The sequence below is a fragment of the Mus musculus genome, chromosome 1, assembly GCF_000001635.26.
Source record: "Mus musculus strain C57BL/6J chromosome 1, GRCm38.p6 C57BL/6J".
Classification (NCBI taxonomy): domain Eukaryota; kingdom Metazoa; phylum Chordata; class Mammalia; order Rodentia; family Muridae; genus Mus; species Mus musculus.
The window spans coordinates 191,434,596-191,451,801 of record NC_000067.6 but is presented as its reverse complement, the minus strand read 5'-3'; the positions used below and the strand labels follow the sequence as shown (position 1 = coordinate 191,451,801).

General features: G+C 47.5%; 1 long non-coding RNA gene across 1 annotated transcript in view; it reads left to right on the top strand.

The window, feature by feature from the left end:
- The window catches only part of Gm32200 (predicted gene, 32200), a 28,709-nt gene extending 13,247 nt beyond the window's left edge, over positions 1-15,462 (top strand). The window contains exons 3-6 of the long non-coding RNA NR_151615.1: positions 6,216-6,236; positions 9,029-9,290; positions 9,995-10,151; positions 13,822-15,462. This is a non-coding gene — a long non-coding RNA (predicted gene, 32200). The remainder of the gene's footprint in view (positions 1-6,215; positions 6,237-9,028; positions 9,291-9,994; positions 10,152-13,821) is intronic.
- The last annotated feature ends 1,744 nt before the right edge of the window (positions 15,463-17,206 follow it).

Here is a 17,206-nt window from a genome sequence, read left to right as displayed (position 1 = left end):
TGGCAGGCACTATGTGAAGGCCAGAGAACAAGATGAGCACTTCAGGTCAAGGTAGTTAGACAGCAGGCATTAGAAACAGATCAGGGTCCCCTCCAGCAAATGGTGACCACTCTGTATGTCTGTGCAGGGTAGCAAGTGGGTGGGATGAGCATGGGTGAGGATGTATCAAACTCTAAATACACCGCACTAAAGATACTGCATCTGCACTGAAGATACAGTCTGCACTGAAGATACAGAATCTGCACTGAAGATACAGTCTGCACTGAAGATAGATACAGAGTTTGCACTGAAGATACAGTCTGCACTGAAGATAGATACAGAGTCTGCACTGAAGATACAGAATCTGCACTGAAGATAGATACAGAGTCTGCACTGAAGATACAGAATCTGCCCTGAAGATAGATACAGAGTCTGCACTGAAGATACAGTCTGCACTGAAGATAGATACAGTGTATTGAAGATACAGAAACTGCACTGAAGATACAGTCTGCACTGAAGATACAGAATCTGCACTGAAGATAGATACAGTGTATTGAAGATACAGAATCTGCACTGAAGATACAGAATCGGCACTGAAGATAGATACAGAGTCTGCACTGAAGATACAGTCTGCGCTGAAGATGATTCAGCAGCGTCCACACTGAAGACACAGCTTTTACACCTATACCGGTTTTCACCATCCTAACACAAACAGCTTAATGAAGTGAAGATTCACCCCACTTACTATTTGAGGGTAAGGGCCACACTGAAGGGCTGGAGAAGAAGTCTTTGCAGTGGGACCTTTCTAAAAAGGCAGGACCCCAGATCATAAAAGGTGCCTCCCATACTCAGGGTGGGTCTTCCTTCCTCAAGTAAACATCTCTGAAAACGAAAAACACACTCAGACACACCCAGAGGTGTGTTCCCATGGTTGGTCTTAAATCCAGCCAAGTTGACAATGAAGATTAGCAACCACAGAGTTCTACACTGAAGGAACAGCAGCTACCAAAGGCCAAGGACGGATACTGCAGGGATCAAATAGAGAGTTAAAGGAAGTCTGGTGACAGTGCGTGCAGCAGCAGATAAGTCTGAGCCAAGCGGGAAGGACAGAGATAGGCTGTGCCCTGTGGGCCATATTCGGTCTGCATCCATCCTGGAGGCTGAGAAGTATCCAGAATTAGTATAGGCAAGAGAGGAGTGAAAGGTGTTTCCAGAGAGACTGATCATGGGGGAGGAGGGAGTCTCGCTGCTCAGAGAGTCAGAGGAAGGAAGACCAGAGGAAGGTGGAGGGTTAGTTTGGGAAGATGGTGGGTTAGTCGGGGCGACAGTGGGTTAGTTGGGGGAAAGATGATGAGTTAGTTAAGGGAGGATGGTAGTTTGTTTGGGAAAAGGGGCGGATACTTTTAAAGAAGAACATGTTAGCAGCTCATGTCAAAGCTGTGTAGTGACAAGAAAGATTGTAGGTGGAAGTATCATTCGGGCCTGGAAAGACCTTTATGAAAAATGTCCCTTGAAGCCACTTATTTTAGCAAATACTTTCCCTCCGCCCCCAAGAAGTACTTTCTATTTTAGGACTGATAAAACGGCTGATATTTCCTGCGGTTGAAATTGTCTTTTATCTCTGTAAGGATGGAGTCTATATAGTGGGAGTCATGGTTGAATTTGACTTTTTATCTGGTTTTGAGACAGTGTCTATCCATGTAGCCTGTAGATGGCCTCATACTCAATCCTCCTGCCTCAGCCTCCCTAGTACTGAGATCACAAACACTATGTACACCGCAAACAGCCGTACTTCTTCTCTTCTGAGACCAGCTTCCATGGACTCTCTCTGGGCTGTAGCAACTGGGGGAGGTCTGTAATTGTAGCAATCCAGTGAGTTTTCTGGAAATATTTGAAATGTGGTGGCGTGAGCAGTTGCTCAAAGGAGCAAGAATCTAGCCCTGCATGAGGAGACACTCAAGCAGCTCCACAAGTGCCCAGGAATGACACTTACCAGATCAGCCCACATCCCAAAGGGTTTGTGAGAGAACACTGTCCTCATAGGACAAGCTTGTCTGTGACTTCTGCTCTAATGCCCAGCCCCTGGGGGACTTGCTTGGAGTGTTCACGTCTTTCTGACTCTTACACAATCTCTCCACCTCTTACATAGCACACGGCACAGCTTGACCCTGGTGATTATAGGGTGAACCTACCAGCCGGCAGGGCTTGAGGTTGGCCCTGTGCAAGGGCTGGTTCATCAAGAGGCCAACTCAGGTCATGGTTTTGGATGCTCAGGCCAACTGGTGAGGCACACCTCTGCTCTCTCTGCTCAAGTAGTAAAGGAAGCCAGGAGAGATGGTATGGACAGCTTGTCACAGCCCACTTTCTTAGATTTCACTGTGTCTCCTGAATGATGGGTCAGTAATGGGACCTCAGACATGAGGAGGCATTGACTAAGCAACATGGGAATGAGGCAGCGTAGGAAGATGGGGAACATGGATGAGTAGGAAAGGAAAGGGAGGTGACAGGGTGAAGATGATTGAAATTCAGTGTGTACATGCATGAAAATGTCTCGGCACAACCATCAGTGCGTATAAAACACGCGTGAAGAAGACACTGAAAGGTGAACTGGAGGGGTGGCTCAGCAGTTAAGAGTACTCCCTGCTCCTGCAGAGGACCTGGCTTTGGTGGGTCACAGCTGTCTATGACTCCAGTTCCAGGGGACCCAGTGCCCTTTACTGGTCTCTTCAGGTACCAGGCATGTATGTGATACACACAACATACATACATGCAGGCAAACAGCCATACGTATAAAATAAAAATAAATAAATCTTTTAAAAAGTAATAAGATACACACACACACACACACACACACACACACACCAGTACTTAGAAGACAGAGGCAGGAGGATTTCTCTGAGTTTAAGACTGATGCACATAGTAGACTCCAGGTCAGCCAAAGACCAAGAGTGAGACCCTATCTTTAAAAGAAGACAAGGATGATGAAGAAAAGAGAACAGAATTGTGGGGACACGGGAAGGGAAAGGGTCCATCATCAGGAATCTGGTTGGATCCTTACCAACAGAGAAGCCAGAATTTCCACACAAGTATCAAGATTTTCTGTGATGGTCCCAACATCGAGACAGACAGTGTCCTTCCATATAAGGATAGTTCTTGTGACAATAACAATGAAGACCATGGTAAGGCCTCCTTGCTATCCCGGGTGTGTTCTAGAAACAGATCAATGACCTCACTGACAGTAGAGATAGCCTGCCTTCCTGTAACCCCTCTACCTTATCCACTGAAATCCAGCCTGCTGCCCTCAGGATCCACCCTGTAGCCCCATTTAGGTTCCTTAGCAACCCTTTAGAGGTAACAGCTTTGAACAACACCAAGCACAGGCTTCACAGCTACAGTGAAGACAGTGGGGAGTGGCTCTCTCAGAGATATCAGGCATACCTAGTCTCCTCGAATGCCTGTGCTTACCCAGCTCTTAGCAAATGCACAGCTCTGCTGCATACAGGCCCACCCCGAGAATCTCTTCTGCACTGAACCAAGGATTCCGTTTTACCTGAGACTAGTTTCCTGAAAGATGAAGAGAACTGCTCAGGCTACTGGTGATGGCAATGTGGAACTGTCTCTCTGTGCCTGCTGCCTCTGGTGGGAAGAAACACCTTGAGGGCTGTCAGCTGTGACTTCATCATGAAGAGCAGCCCTGGCAGACACAACCTTCCTACTTATGTCAGAAAAGCCTTTCTGTCTGCTGCTGGCTCACAACTACCTGCTGCACAACTTCATTTGCCTCTGACAACTGTCGGTCCACAGGGCAAAGCCCATTCCTTCCCTCCTTGCATGATCTTTCCACATTCTTGCCCTCACTCTCCCAAGGCCTTCCCCCCTACTCCCTGCCCCCCAGCAACCACCAGAGCTCCCTTCTTCCTGCCTCAGCAGAAAGACTTCATGATGGTTGTTTATATATGCAGGTGGACAGGTTGCCCTTCACCACAATGGACTCTGTCACAAGGATTTAACTGGACATTAACTTTCAAGGCTTACTGAGCAGCTATAAACAGAGGGGTACCAGTTAAGAGCAGGCAATACAGAGCCCGATCAAAGCCTGACTAGGTCTGGCCCTGCTAGCTGCCAGAGCGTGACTTGGGATAAACTTCTTCACTTTACCAGGCTTCAGTTTCTGTTCTGTAAAGGAAAGCCCATGTGTGTGTGTGTGTGTGTGTGTGTGTGTGTGTGTGTGTGGCTGTGTTGCCATAGCGACCGGAGGAAACAATGCATATTGTCACTCAGCATCACCTATGACAAGTATCTGCAATCCTTTATCTGCTGATCAACATGTAGAAGGTCTTGCTCATTAAAGGCCTTTGTATGCCGACTGCAAGTACAGAGAATGGTTCGTTTTGGTTTTGTCTTGCTTTTTGTTATTGTTGTTTTTGTCTGTTGGAGCAGAGTCTTGCTACATAGCCCAGGCTGCCCTGTTCTTCAGCCTCCCAAGTTCTGGGGTTATAGATGTGAGGCATTGTGCTCAGGACATTTTCTCATTATGAAAAATTTCAGATGTACAATAGAAAGAACTGCGTGGATGACACTCTTACACCTCGCATGATGGTCTTATTGCTTACATCTTATCATATACATCTATTTTTCTGGACTATTTCAATGTAGAGATATGTAGAGGTCAATTAAAATACATGACTACACATCTCTCAAAAATGAAGACATTCTCCTCACTCTTTCCTTTATTATGCTTTAAAAAAAGCTGACAATAGCTACCTCATCTCACCTGTTCTCAGGCCATGTAACATGTTCCTGCAATATCCAGCAATGTCTTCTAGAAGACTTTTTGTGTTTTCCAAACAAAAGTCAGTCAAAACCAGACATGGTATCTGTAATGCGATCACTTGGAAACTGAAACAGGAGGATCTCAAGTTTGAAGCCAGCCTCAGTTACCAAGTGAGCTAAAGCTGGTGTTGGCTCTCTCTCTCTCTCTCTCTCTCTCTCTCTCTCACACACACACACACACACACACACACACACACATTCACACATCCAGTCAACACCCTTACCCTGGATTTAGTTAGGATATATTTCTCCTCTGTTATTATAGAGCACAGTGCTGAAGATGCTCTGAGACCCACGTTATTACTGATTTAGCTGAATGAGCTGCTGGCAGCAGCCTCCTCCACCAAGGCCCTGCTGTCAAAGCAGGCCCTGAGATACAGGTGCACAAGGCGGGTTATGGAACTTGCTGGTTATTCATTAGCTCTACTACCCAGTGCTTCACGCTCTCTAGTTTTTGTTGTTGTTGTTCTGTATTCTCTGCTCTTGAACCTAACACGAAGGTGGTCAGTAAAAGAGGATAGAGGGGGGGCGGGCAGCTGTGGCAGCACACACTTGTAATCTCAGGAACTGGGAGCTACAGACAGGAAGGTCAGGAGTTCAAGGTCAGCCTGTGCTATATAGAAAGGTTGTCCTTAGCCCAGGTTACATAAGACCCTGCATCAAAAAAAATTTTTTTTTTTAAATTTAAATGTGGATGGAAAAGGATAGGCAGAAAGGGAAGAAGTCTCAGAGAGGGACCCCCTCCTTTGATCTGAGGAGTGTGGTTTCCTGCTGTGGAGTGCATTTCACTGAAGGAGACTGTGTTAGTCACCTTTCCCCTTGTTGTGACCAAACACCAACAAGAGCCGCTTGAGGAGAGAAGTGTTTGTTTTGGTTCATGCCTTGAACCGGCAGTCCACCACCGTGAGGAAGGCAGCTGGTCACGTTGCATCTGCAGTCAGGAGACCGATGGGTGCTTGTTTATCCGGCCGCCAGGTGCATCACCCACCTCAGATAAGCTAATCTAGAACTCTCTGCACAGCTGTGCCCGGAGGACTTGGCTCAAAGATGACTCTGGTGGTTTAAATAAGATGTGTCACCCCTATCTGCCCCCCAACTTCCCCACCCCCAACACACACACACACACACACACACACACACGCCATAGGCTCTAGTATTTGAATACTTGGTCCCCAGTTGGTAGAGCTGTTTGAAGACGTTCAGGAAGTATGGTCTCACTTCGGGGAAGTAAGCCATTAGGGGTGGGCTTTGAGGGTTTAAAACCTTACTTATGTCCACTCGGCTCTCCGACTCCTGTTTTTGAATGATGATGTAAGCTCTCCGTTCCTGCTCCACATGCCTACTGCTTGCTGCCATGGCTTTCCACCGTGACGTGACGGACTCTTGCCCTCTGGAACCGAAAGCCAAAATCAACTCTCTCTTGCGTAAGTTGTCTTTGGTCCTGAGGTTTCATCACAGCAACAGCAGATGTAACTAAGATTGCTGGGCATGGTGGCACATGGCTTTAATCCCAGGGCGCCAAAGGCAGAGGCAGGCAGATGTCTCTGAGTCTGACAAATTGGTGTACATAGCCAATTTCAGGGCAGTCGGGGCTACACAGAGAAACCCTGTCTCTAAATAAATAAATAAATAGATAGATAAATAAATAAATAAATAAATAAGTAGGTGACTCTAGGTCTTGCCAAGCTGACAGTTTACATAAACCACAGAGTCTGTCTTCCTTCCTGGGCTCCCCCAGACGTCTCTGAGACAAGATGGACATCTGGCATTGTCTAAATAGGAGTCTGCACTGGATTGTCTTTGCCTCTAGTCTCCCTAACAGGTGACTCCCACGTGATTCCGCACACAGCAATGACATTTCTGAGCACAAAATGAATCAAGAGGAATAAACGTGCTGTTGAAAGGGTGGGCTGTCAAGAATAGGCATGCTCCTCGGAGGGGAGAGGACTCTCAGCAGCAGACCTCAGAGCCCCAGACTCTGCCCTCCAGACACAACCAACATTGGTTCAAACGTCAGGTCTGGGTCAGAGGGTGAGCTAAATATTTTGAGAAGCTAGCTGGATGTTGTGCTATCCCCGCACTGTTAAGCTGATGCAGGAGGATCATGGGTTTGAAGTCAGTCTGGACTTAAAAAAACAAAACAAAAAAAAACACCTTTCTCTAAAGAACAAAGTTGAAGTCCTGGGGGGAATCCATGTGCAAGGCCTTGGGTTATCTGCACAGAAGCCTGACTGATTCTCATTCCTGGCTGACCGTGGCACCATGTCTCCCTCTTACCTTGCCCAGCTGTTGGCTTCTAGTCAAAATACACACAGCCATTTAATCATTAATCTGAGCAAAACATTGCTAGGGAGTTTCACTGTGGAGTCTGTATGCATGTACACACCACAGTTAATTGCTTGGCTATCTGGCTTTCTTGTTCTTCTCTGTATTTTTCTGGGCCTTGTCCCTCTCCATTTGTGGAGATGGCCATAAGTGATCTCATCAGGGAATTAATTGCTAAGAACTTTTTTGTTCTCTTCTTTGAAGGTGTGTGTGGGCACGTGTTTGGCTGTCGTGGACAGCTTATGTTCACAAGAAGTGAGTGACCTTGTCCATGGAATAGAGCGTGTATCTGTGACCAGGAAAAAGACCAGTGTTTGTATTTGGTGATGGTTTTATGCCTTGCTGTCAGTAGAGACATTTACAAGCTTGCTGACAGCCTAGGACTCCAAAAGTCATCATGGTGACTTAGCACATATAAATGCATCCTATTTTTATATTAATACCAGGGAGTGGAAGCTGAAAGATCAAACACAGAGGAGAATGGATTTGAGAGACACTGTTCAGAGCCACTGGAAGGCCTACAAAACTAGACTCAGTATGCTGTCATGTCCCCAGGATTTTCATTCCCCATTATGTGTGTGTGTGTGGGGGGGGGTGGTGGTGGCTAACTTTGAACTCCTAATCGTTCTGCCTCAGACTCCTGGGTACTGGGATTATAGACATGCACCATCATGCTTGAATTTTTCCCTCCTTCATTCGGCTTTCTTCCCTTTCTTTCTTCCTTCCTGTTTTAATATGCTTGTTAGTTCTTAAACTAATTCAGTGTTAAGGATAAAGAAATTAATAACACGTATCCTCAGCCCTCCTTGAACTCAGCAAAATCTAGAAATAAAGAAGAGAGAGAGAGAGAGAAAGAGAGAACATTAGTACATTGAGGATTTTCCAGTCTTGCTTGGGAGGGACGTGGGAAGCTTCCTGAAAGACATAACTGAGTGACTGACTAGAAGTGAAACTGAACCCAAGCCTTTTCCTTCTCAACAGACCAAGACATTCAACGTGGTTTAAGAATAGCATATGGAGGGGATAAAGTGGAGGGCTTTAGGGACATGAGCCTTCCATATTATTAGTCAGGGTTCTCTAGAGTAACAGAACTTATAGAATGAACACACACACACACACACACACACACACAGAATTTATTAGAGTTACTTATAGGGTGTGGTCCAGCTAATCCAACAATGGCTGCCTATGCATGGAAAGTCCAAGAATCCAGCAGCTGTTCAGTCCACAAGGCTGGATGTCTCAGCTGGTCTTTGGTATACGTCTGAATCCTAAAGAAGTGGTTAATGCCAGTGAAGGAATTGATTTGCTAGGGAGGATGAGAAGAAGCAAACAGAGGACGAGAGCTTCCTTCATCTATGTCCTGTATATAGGCTGCCAGCAGAAGGTGTGGTTCCAGGTAAAGATGGACCGTTGCACCTCAAAAGACATGGACGAAAGGTTTATCTCCTCACCTCAAAGATCCAGATTAGAAATGTGTTTCCCTACTTTGGATGATTTAATAAAGAAAAAAAAATCCCTTAGCTGTGTTGGTAGCACACATCTTTAGCCTCAGCACTTGGGGAAACAGAGGCAGGTGAATCTCTGAGTTCTAAGTGAGGTCTCCTTGGTCTACAGATCATGTTCCAGGACAGCCAGGGCTGTACGGAGAAACCCTGTCTCAAAAACCAAAAACAAAACCAAAAACAAAACAAAAACTTCCTGAAAGGTGTGTCCAGTTATTTGGGTTTTAGTTAATTCCAGATGTAGTCAAGTTGACAAAGCAGGGAGTCATCTCAGAGCACAGCAGGTTTTTATGTTACTAGGGACAGTCAGGACAGTCAGGAATAATAGTAATATGGTTTGAATCTAAAATACCTGCTCTTTCTCCCATCATGCTTTGATGATTTAGTCCCCATCTGGCAGTTCTTGGGGGACTTGCTGGAAGAAGCTGTCATCCAGGAGATGGCCTTTGGAAATTACACCTTGGTCCTTGGCTCTGCCCTGTTCTCCTCCCTGGTCCAATGCAATGTCGGGGAACTTGAACCACACACTCCCACCGTCACAGACCAAGCTGTACGTCTTGCCCATCCCTGCCATGGAGGACAGAAGCCTCTGAGATCATGAGTCACATGACTAACACAGATGCACCATTCCATTCTGGGAAAGGACAGGTGACTCACTCCTAGATGTCTGGGCTTGTTTCAAGGCACAGGTTGAAACAGCTAGGTTGACAGGAGCTGAAAAAAGAGGCTGGGAGAGGGGCAGGGGCAGGGGCAGGGGCAGGGGCAGGGGCTGTGGCTGTGGCTGTGGCTGTGGCTGTGGCTGTGGCTGGGGCTGGGGCTGGGGCTGGGGCTGGAGCTGGAGCTGGGGGGGCTTGGGCTGGGGGCTAAGAGGCCACATGCTTGTGTATCCTGCACAAAGCCCTGAGTTCCATCCCTGGCACTGCATTAATGAGGTATGGGAGCATATGTCTGTAATCCCAGCATTTAGGAGATGGAAGCATGGGGATCAGTAGTTTGAGCATCAAACACCAGTAATTCCAGCATTCTTGAAGCAGAAGCGGGTGGATGCAGTGTATGTGTCCTCAGGAGTTGCAGAATCACGTCAGGAGAAGTAGGCAGTAGGTAACCCCCAAAGTTCAAATGAAGATCAGTGCTTGCTGCAGTGGGGTACTGAGGGGCCAGAGGGTATAGGAAGATTCCTGGCCTCCTAAAATTCAAGGCCCACCTTTCACTGTAAGCTCTATCAGGACTTCAGGACCCTTGGGGATTTCCTTGGGCCAGTGGTTATGCAAGTGATCCAGGAGTTTCTATGCCCAGTGTTGGCTGCGTCCTGAGATTCTTCAAGGATGCGATTTCTGTTTGTTTTGAGACAGGGTCTCATTACGCAGCTCTGGCTGGCTTGGAGCTCACTCTGTGCATGTGAATGTATTCAAACTCATAGAGACCCACCTGCTTCTGCATCTGGAGTGCTGAAATTAATGACATGTACCAACATGCCTGGCTAAGAAGACATCCTTTAATCTCAAGGAGGTAAGAGGAAGTTGTGGAGAGAAGCTGTGATGGCTAGTTTTGTGTTTACTTGGTGAAAACTAGAGTTATCTGAAAGGAGAGAGCCTCAGTTGAGAAAATGTCTCCATAAGATCCAGCATGGGACATTTTCTTAAGTAACAATTGATGGGAAGAGCCCTGTCCACTGCGGCTGGTGCCATCCCTAGGCTGGTGGTCCTGGGCTCTCTAAGAAAGCAGGCTGAGCAAGCCATGAAGAGCAAGCCAGTAAGCAGCACCCCTCCATGGTCTCTGCATCAGCTCCTGCCCTCAGGTTCCTGCCTTGTTTGAGTTCCTGCCCTGACTTCCTGAGGATTGAACTGAGGTCCTAGTGTCTCCACAGCAACTGCTCTACTGGTTAAACTATCTCTCCAGCCTCTTCATTCTATAGAGGAGGAAACCAAGTTTGGAAACGTCCTGGGTAGGAAAGTCCTTAAAAACATGTTTAAACCATGTCGTTCCAACTCTGAAACCCTTGATTGAAACTGCTTCTCCTGACTAGGGATTCTTACTGTGTTACTGCCCATGGACCCAGACCATCAAAAATGGTGGCATAGAGGGGTCTTAGAGACCTATGCAACATATATATATATATGAAATGAAAGCATTCTAATATATATATATATCAATTAGAATGCTTTCATTTGCATAAAATTGCTGTGTAGCTGTTCCCTCTGGTCTGGGCATGACCATTGCCACCTTGAATCAGAGCAGCTGGGATGAGCTCATGAGACCCTGGTGAGATTGGGCCCATTAGCACTCCCTCCTGGAGGAAGAAGGGGAAGGGAGGCTCAATGGACTGAGGGATGTGGAGACCCCTTAGTATAGCTACCCTTCAGTCACCATGCTTCTGTAAGTAACTCCAATAAACCAGGGGTTCACCAAGTTAGACCCCAACAGAATCTCTTCATAAGTCCCTTGGTGCCTTTGAGTATCTTATTGGAAATAGATATCCATCTTCCCAGCAAAAGTCATATGGCAAATGTGTAATCTAGCGTGTTCAAACTATACTAACCAAGAATATAAGATCTGAAGGAAGGAATACAGGCCAGAAAAATTGACTCTCTGAAGTCTGTTATTTCATCACTAGGGAATGAATGTTTGTGTGCCCTAAAATACACATGTTCAGAATGAGGCATGGTGGTGCATGCCTGTAATCCCAGTAGTTGGGAGGCAGGGTCAGGAGTTCAAAGTCTTTCTCAGATATATAGTAGGGTTGAGACTAGTCTGGGTTCTGTGGGTCCTTTTTCAAATACATACACACAGAAACACACATACACATATTCACAGACATTAAAGTTCTATTCTAAAGCATGATAGAACAGGTTACATGGGTCTGATATAGTACTTCAGTGATCAGACTAGTACTTGTGTATGGAGGTAGACCAGAGCTTGCTCTGTCACTCCTGATGGGTGCATGTGAGGACAGTCCCAGGAAGGCATTACAAGAAGTTAACCACCAATAATCCAATTAGAAAGCCCTTCAAAGAACTGGATCTGCTGGCACCTTGTCTTAGCTTGCTTTATATTGCTATATTAAAACATTCCGGGCAGAAGAAACTTGAAGAGGAAAGGGTTTATTTGGCTTCTACGTCCACATCATAGCCCATCATTGAGGAGACTCAGGACAGGAGCTCAAGGTGGCAGTCACAGAGGGATGTTGCTTTCTTGTACCACCCAGGACTATCTGCCCAGGGATGGCACTGCTCACAGTTGGCTCGTCCACATCAATCATTAATTCAGAAAAAAAACCCTACAGGCAATCTGATGGAGGAATTTTCCAGTTGAGGTTCCTCTTCCCAGATGACTCTAACTAGTTTCAAGTTGACATAACTAACCAGACTCCTTTTCCAGGCCTATGAGAGAACAAGTATCTGCCGTTCATACCACTGCTCAAGAGCAACTCCAGTGTGCCTCAGTTTCCTTGTTATGAGGGCCCTCTCCAGAAGGTGGGCTGGCTTCTTACAAGGGGAGGCTCATCAAACACTAGCAAGCGTTCTGAAGGCCAGTGCTACCTGTCTGTCTGGTTCAGGTGTTGAATCCTTGAACTTTGTTGCCAAGGAGATTCTTATGCATAGATAAGGGCCGGCCTCTGAGTGTGCCTTGGACCACACTCTTGCATACTCTAACCCTTCTGTTCCCTCTGAAAAAGGAGCTCTGCAGTGGTGACCCACTACATCTGAAGAGTGAGATCTCCCACTGAACTTTTAACATCATCCCCATGCTTGTCAGAATTGTTGTTACCAGTGACCTGGTTGGAGTTTTCTCTTTTCTCCTTGGCTCTATGTAGCTCTCAGTTGAAAATGGCTGAAGCAGGATGTTAGCTACCTCACATGGTCAACCAGAGGAACAGAGTAGTCCACGGTGTGAATGGGAGTCAGTGGGGTGTGTTTTAAAGACTTGGAAGTCCTATTGGAGGCCAGGCCACCTCCATTGCCGCTTCATTTCCCTTTTAACTCTGCTTCCTTTTTGCACCTTTGTTTGGCTTTAAATCAGTGTGTTTCCTCTCTCTGCGGGACCTGACTGTCTAAGTTCTCTCAGAGGGCAAGCTAAGGTGCATCCTTTGTTAGATGCTAACTAGTTTCCTGGCTGCCCAGAGAGGTCAAGTGGGTACTGCCCACCTCTTCCAGGAACCCAGTGACATTCTGTGGGGAGGGACTGACCTCTCCAGGAGGCCACCAGAAGAACCTGTGGCATCTATGGGTTTACAGAGTGAAGGGATCCAGAGGCCTGCTGTGATCTTTCTTGATCCTTCTCCCCAGAAGACCTCAGAAGGGAAAAGGGCCCTTTGGAGCAAAGAGAGCAGCTTCTGGTTCATCCTGACAGTCAGTGTGTTCCACATGGGGCGTGTGACTCACCAGCCTTGGTCATGATTCTGCCCAGGATTAACAAGTCTTCCGGAATTAGCAACCAGTGCATACACCCACGGAGTAGCTAGACAGTTTCCATTCAGAACACACAGCAGGATACATAATCAGAGAGGAGGAAGGCTCAAATGACTGTGGATGACCCTGGCTCCTCTGACTGGCCTGCAGGATGAATCCTTTCTGCTTCCTCATAGATAGTTCTCCAATTAGAGAGCGGACTCCTCTCTGCTTTGCCTTTTAGCTCCTCATCCAGCCCAGGCCTCTCACGTGCCAGGAAAGCATTCTGTCACTGAGCGCATCTTGCATCCTGGTTAAGGATTACTGAATTCCCTGGGAGGTGCCAGTAACCAGGTAGTCTTGTGGAATTCATCATTTGGTGGGGAACCTTGGGTCAGTGATCTAATCTTTTACAGTGTGGTGCCCTGGTCTATGGGGTAGGATAATAACACACCCAACTCATTAGGTAACACACAGAGTGCTCATCAGCATACCTGACACTTAGTGGACATGTAATTACTGAGTGTTGTTAGGTTCTATTAAGAAATGACTGGTGTGGGTCTGGGGTTGCTGGTGTCCTGAGGTGCCTGCTGGTGCTGAAGCAGAATCGTCACCCAGGGACGTTGGGCCTCAGACACAGCTGGCATGGGATGAGTCCCTGGGTTCTGTACCCATTCCCCTTGCCTAATCTGGAAGAAAGCAGGGTGATCAACAAGGCCTTGCCAAGGAAGAGAATGATATTCAAAAGTGTGATTATTTTACAGCTATCATTTGTTTGTTCTTTCCTGTAGGAGCCACCCGGACAGCTACGTGGTGGAGAGAAAGCCTGGGGATGCCACGCTGTGTGACTGGGTCCAGTCCCGTGGTCAGTCAAGGAGTTGGTTGCAGCCTTCGAGGCCTGCCTTCAGTGCAGCCTCCCAGTGAGGCCTGCCGCTTGTCTGGGCCTTAAGTCCCTCCCTGGCCTCCTCTTTGGTGAGGTTTCTGAGTCCCCCTAGACATTGACCGTTTCTGCTTCTCATGAGCAAAGACATCTTGCAGGTACCTGCTGGAACCTGCCACATCAGATCCCACCTGCTTCTGTGTTCCCAGGTCTTCTGGGAAAGATGAGGTAGAATCTCTGATGTTCCCAGTAAGGTAGATAAGCTACCTTCCAGGGGGCAGCATCTATACGGCTGCCACTGTTGTGTGGTTCCAGGTAAATGCCAAGATCTTTGTGCCCCAGCTGACCGGTCAGCCCCATTCACAAGGGCAAGCTTCCCTTAGGCAAGGAGAAACGAAGATGAGTGGCAGAGAGGGGGAGGGGCCACTGAGCCATCTCCAAGGCTCCTTCCAGGTCTGTGATTCTAGGATTATAGTCATCTTTCAATTTTTTATTTTTATTCTTTTATTTTGCATTTATTTATATTTTTTTTACTTTTGTACTACTGGAGGTTGAACCTAGGGCATTATACATGCAAGGCAGAACTTTATCATGGAGTTGGCATGTTCCCAGCCCTAAAATTGTAACAGTGAGCTGAAGATAGCTTGAACCTGGGCCAAACACCCCAGGGGAAGAGGAGGAAGGAGAGGAGGAAGAGAAAAAGGAGGGAGGGAGGGGGAGGGAAGAAGGAGAGGAAGAGGCAGAAGAGGAGGAAAGGAGGGAGGGAGGAGGAGGAAGAGGAGGAGGAAGAAGAAAAGAGGAAAGAACAAGACAAACAAAAGAAATGGAATGTCCAAGGGGGTGAATGGGGAGCATTAGAAAACCTTTAGAATTCCCATTTGAGCCTTGTCTGCATTCAGGACCATTCTTCAGCAAGGCTCTGCTCTCAAGAGTGTCTAGATTAACCAGCACCAGACTTCAATCACATGCCCAGTCTGGCTAATTGCTGCGGCCTGAGGTACCAAAAGGGCAAGTGACTGGAGGGTTGGCACCTGGGCCTCCTGCCTCTGAGTCCCGAGTGTCACTTCCAGCTGGTTTGATTTGCCCTTCCCAGTGTGTGTGGTCATGCCTTGTCCTTTCCTAAGCCCCCTGAGCATTTTCCCTGTGGTTTCATAGTTCACTCTGCTTGTTGGAGTGGGATGGGGCTTTACAGACCTGCTGTGTTACCCTCCAGTCGTTAACTATGAGATCTGAACATAGTTAACCTGTGCTCTAGTCTTCTAATCTCCAAAACAAGACCACTGGAAGCCAGTGTGCAGAGTCACTGTCTCACTCGCGAGAGAGGCCCTGTCTCAAAAAGCACCCTGTGCCCCCAAATTAAAAAACAAACAAAGCCAGGCGTAGCTGTGCGTGCCTTTGATCTCAGTGCTGGGAAGCAGAGCCAGACAGATCTCTGCGAGAGCAGCTCAGCTTTGTCTCCATAGTGAGTTCCAGGACAACCAGGGCTACATAGAAAGACCCTGTCTCAAAAACAAAAAAATAAAATAAGAATTAAATAAAATGCGTAGAAATGATATGGTTTTGTGTGCCCATCTCCTGCTTAAACTGTGTATACCTGCCTATTAGGAGCTGTGTGGTCTTGAGCAAACGACCGTGCCTCGGTTTCCTGCACTGTAACACAGGTAGAGATGAACGCTACCTGTATCAGTGGGCTTTGATTAAATGAGTTAATACTTGTTAAGATGCTTGTCTGTAGATCACAGGTGGTGTGCGCAGGACCCCAGCTGTTAGTGTGGCTAGAGAATGCCCCAGGAGAATGCCAAGGGAATAAAACCAACTCCAAATCTCTACCTGTGGCACCTGGGACTCTAAGCATATGGCCGATTCCCAGGAGCTTCCTGCTCGGAGTTATTCTGGCAGCCTACCTCTCTCCACTCATATGAAGGTGTCTTGGTGGCTGCTGAGCCATCAGTCCTGTGTTTTGTGGCACAGATGTGTCAGAAGGTGCATTGGACAGGAAAGCCAGGGTGTGGGACTTGGGTTGTCCTGGGAATACAGGCTCCCTGGAAGGAGTTGTCACTCAGAGTGAGCCTCTGAGTTTCATCAGCACTGATAATGTCCGAGGCCGTTCTCTGGGTAGCTATCAGGGCATGATCTTCTAACCTGTGAGCAGAGGAAGGAGATAACAAGGCTCCCCTGAGGCTGGCAACTGGCTTTGTGCTCTCCAGGGAGAAGTGCTTGGGAAGGCTGCCATGGGGGAGGGGAGCTCAGCTGCTGGCCCAGCTGCTTGCTCACTGCTGGTCCAAACTGGCTATGCTGGATCTGCAAGGAGAGGACACTCTCACAAGTCAGCAGAATCAGTCACGGTTGGAGTACCATGCTGTGCCAGGCTCAGAGGCACAATGCCATTAAGTCCTCATCCAGACCCTCAAGGAGTTCACCAGCATGCCAGAGGGATAGTGTGTGCTGGGACAGGTGCCAGTGGCTTGAGAGGTTCTGTCAGCTCAGAGGGGAATTGTGGGGGTGAGAGTGGGGATGGGGGTAGGGAGCTGGTAGATTTAGCCTAACTATTGCCAACATTCTGTCCTTCTATAGTCCCAGGGGTGTCCAGGCTTTTTCTTCTCTGTTATCTACAGAGTTCATATTTGAGAAGCACTCGATGAAGTTACAAAAATGTCGTTTAATGTTTGAAGAGATTTTATTATTCTGTGTTGGGCCACACTGATGGCTCTCTTGGGCTACACGTGGTAAGGACTGCACACTGCTGTGTGTGCACACTACATTCTTCCATTTATTATTCACAGCAATGTTTTGGAGCAGGTATCCATATTCTCGCTTTCAGATGGGGAAGCAGCATCAGAAAGTGACAGGAGCAGGAAATCCTGTCACCAGGGAACAAGGACAGGGCTGGGCTTCCTACCTACTCTATGCTCTAGAAGACCACACATTCACCTTCCCGGCTAAACTCCTCAGAGCCAGGAGGGTGGTTCTGGATGTGACACTGGAAAACATCCATTCTCTCAGTTTCGGGACACCTTGGTGACTTTACTTGTAGGTCTTTAACCCATAGATGTGTCCCCGTGTCTGCTCCTGTCCTAGGCCAGGAAGACGCTTGTAGGCCTCTTGTGCAGTGCCTGAGGGACACCTGCTCAGCCTGCCTTGTCACCACCTAGGACAGGAGTCCTCTTCAGAGGCTCTCAGTGCATTTCCAGATGGCTGTTTTGTAGACAATATCAATTTGTCTAGCTCTGACAGGGATGGCAGGAGGTGCGTGGTAGAGAGGAACCACATTGTTCCCTTACCTGGAAGAGCTTGCT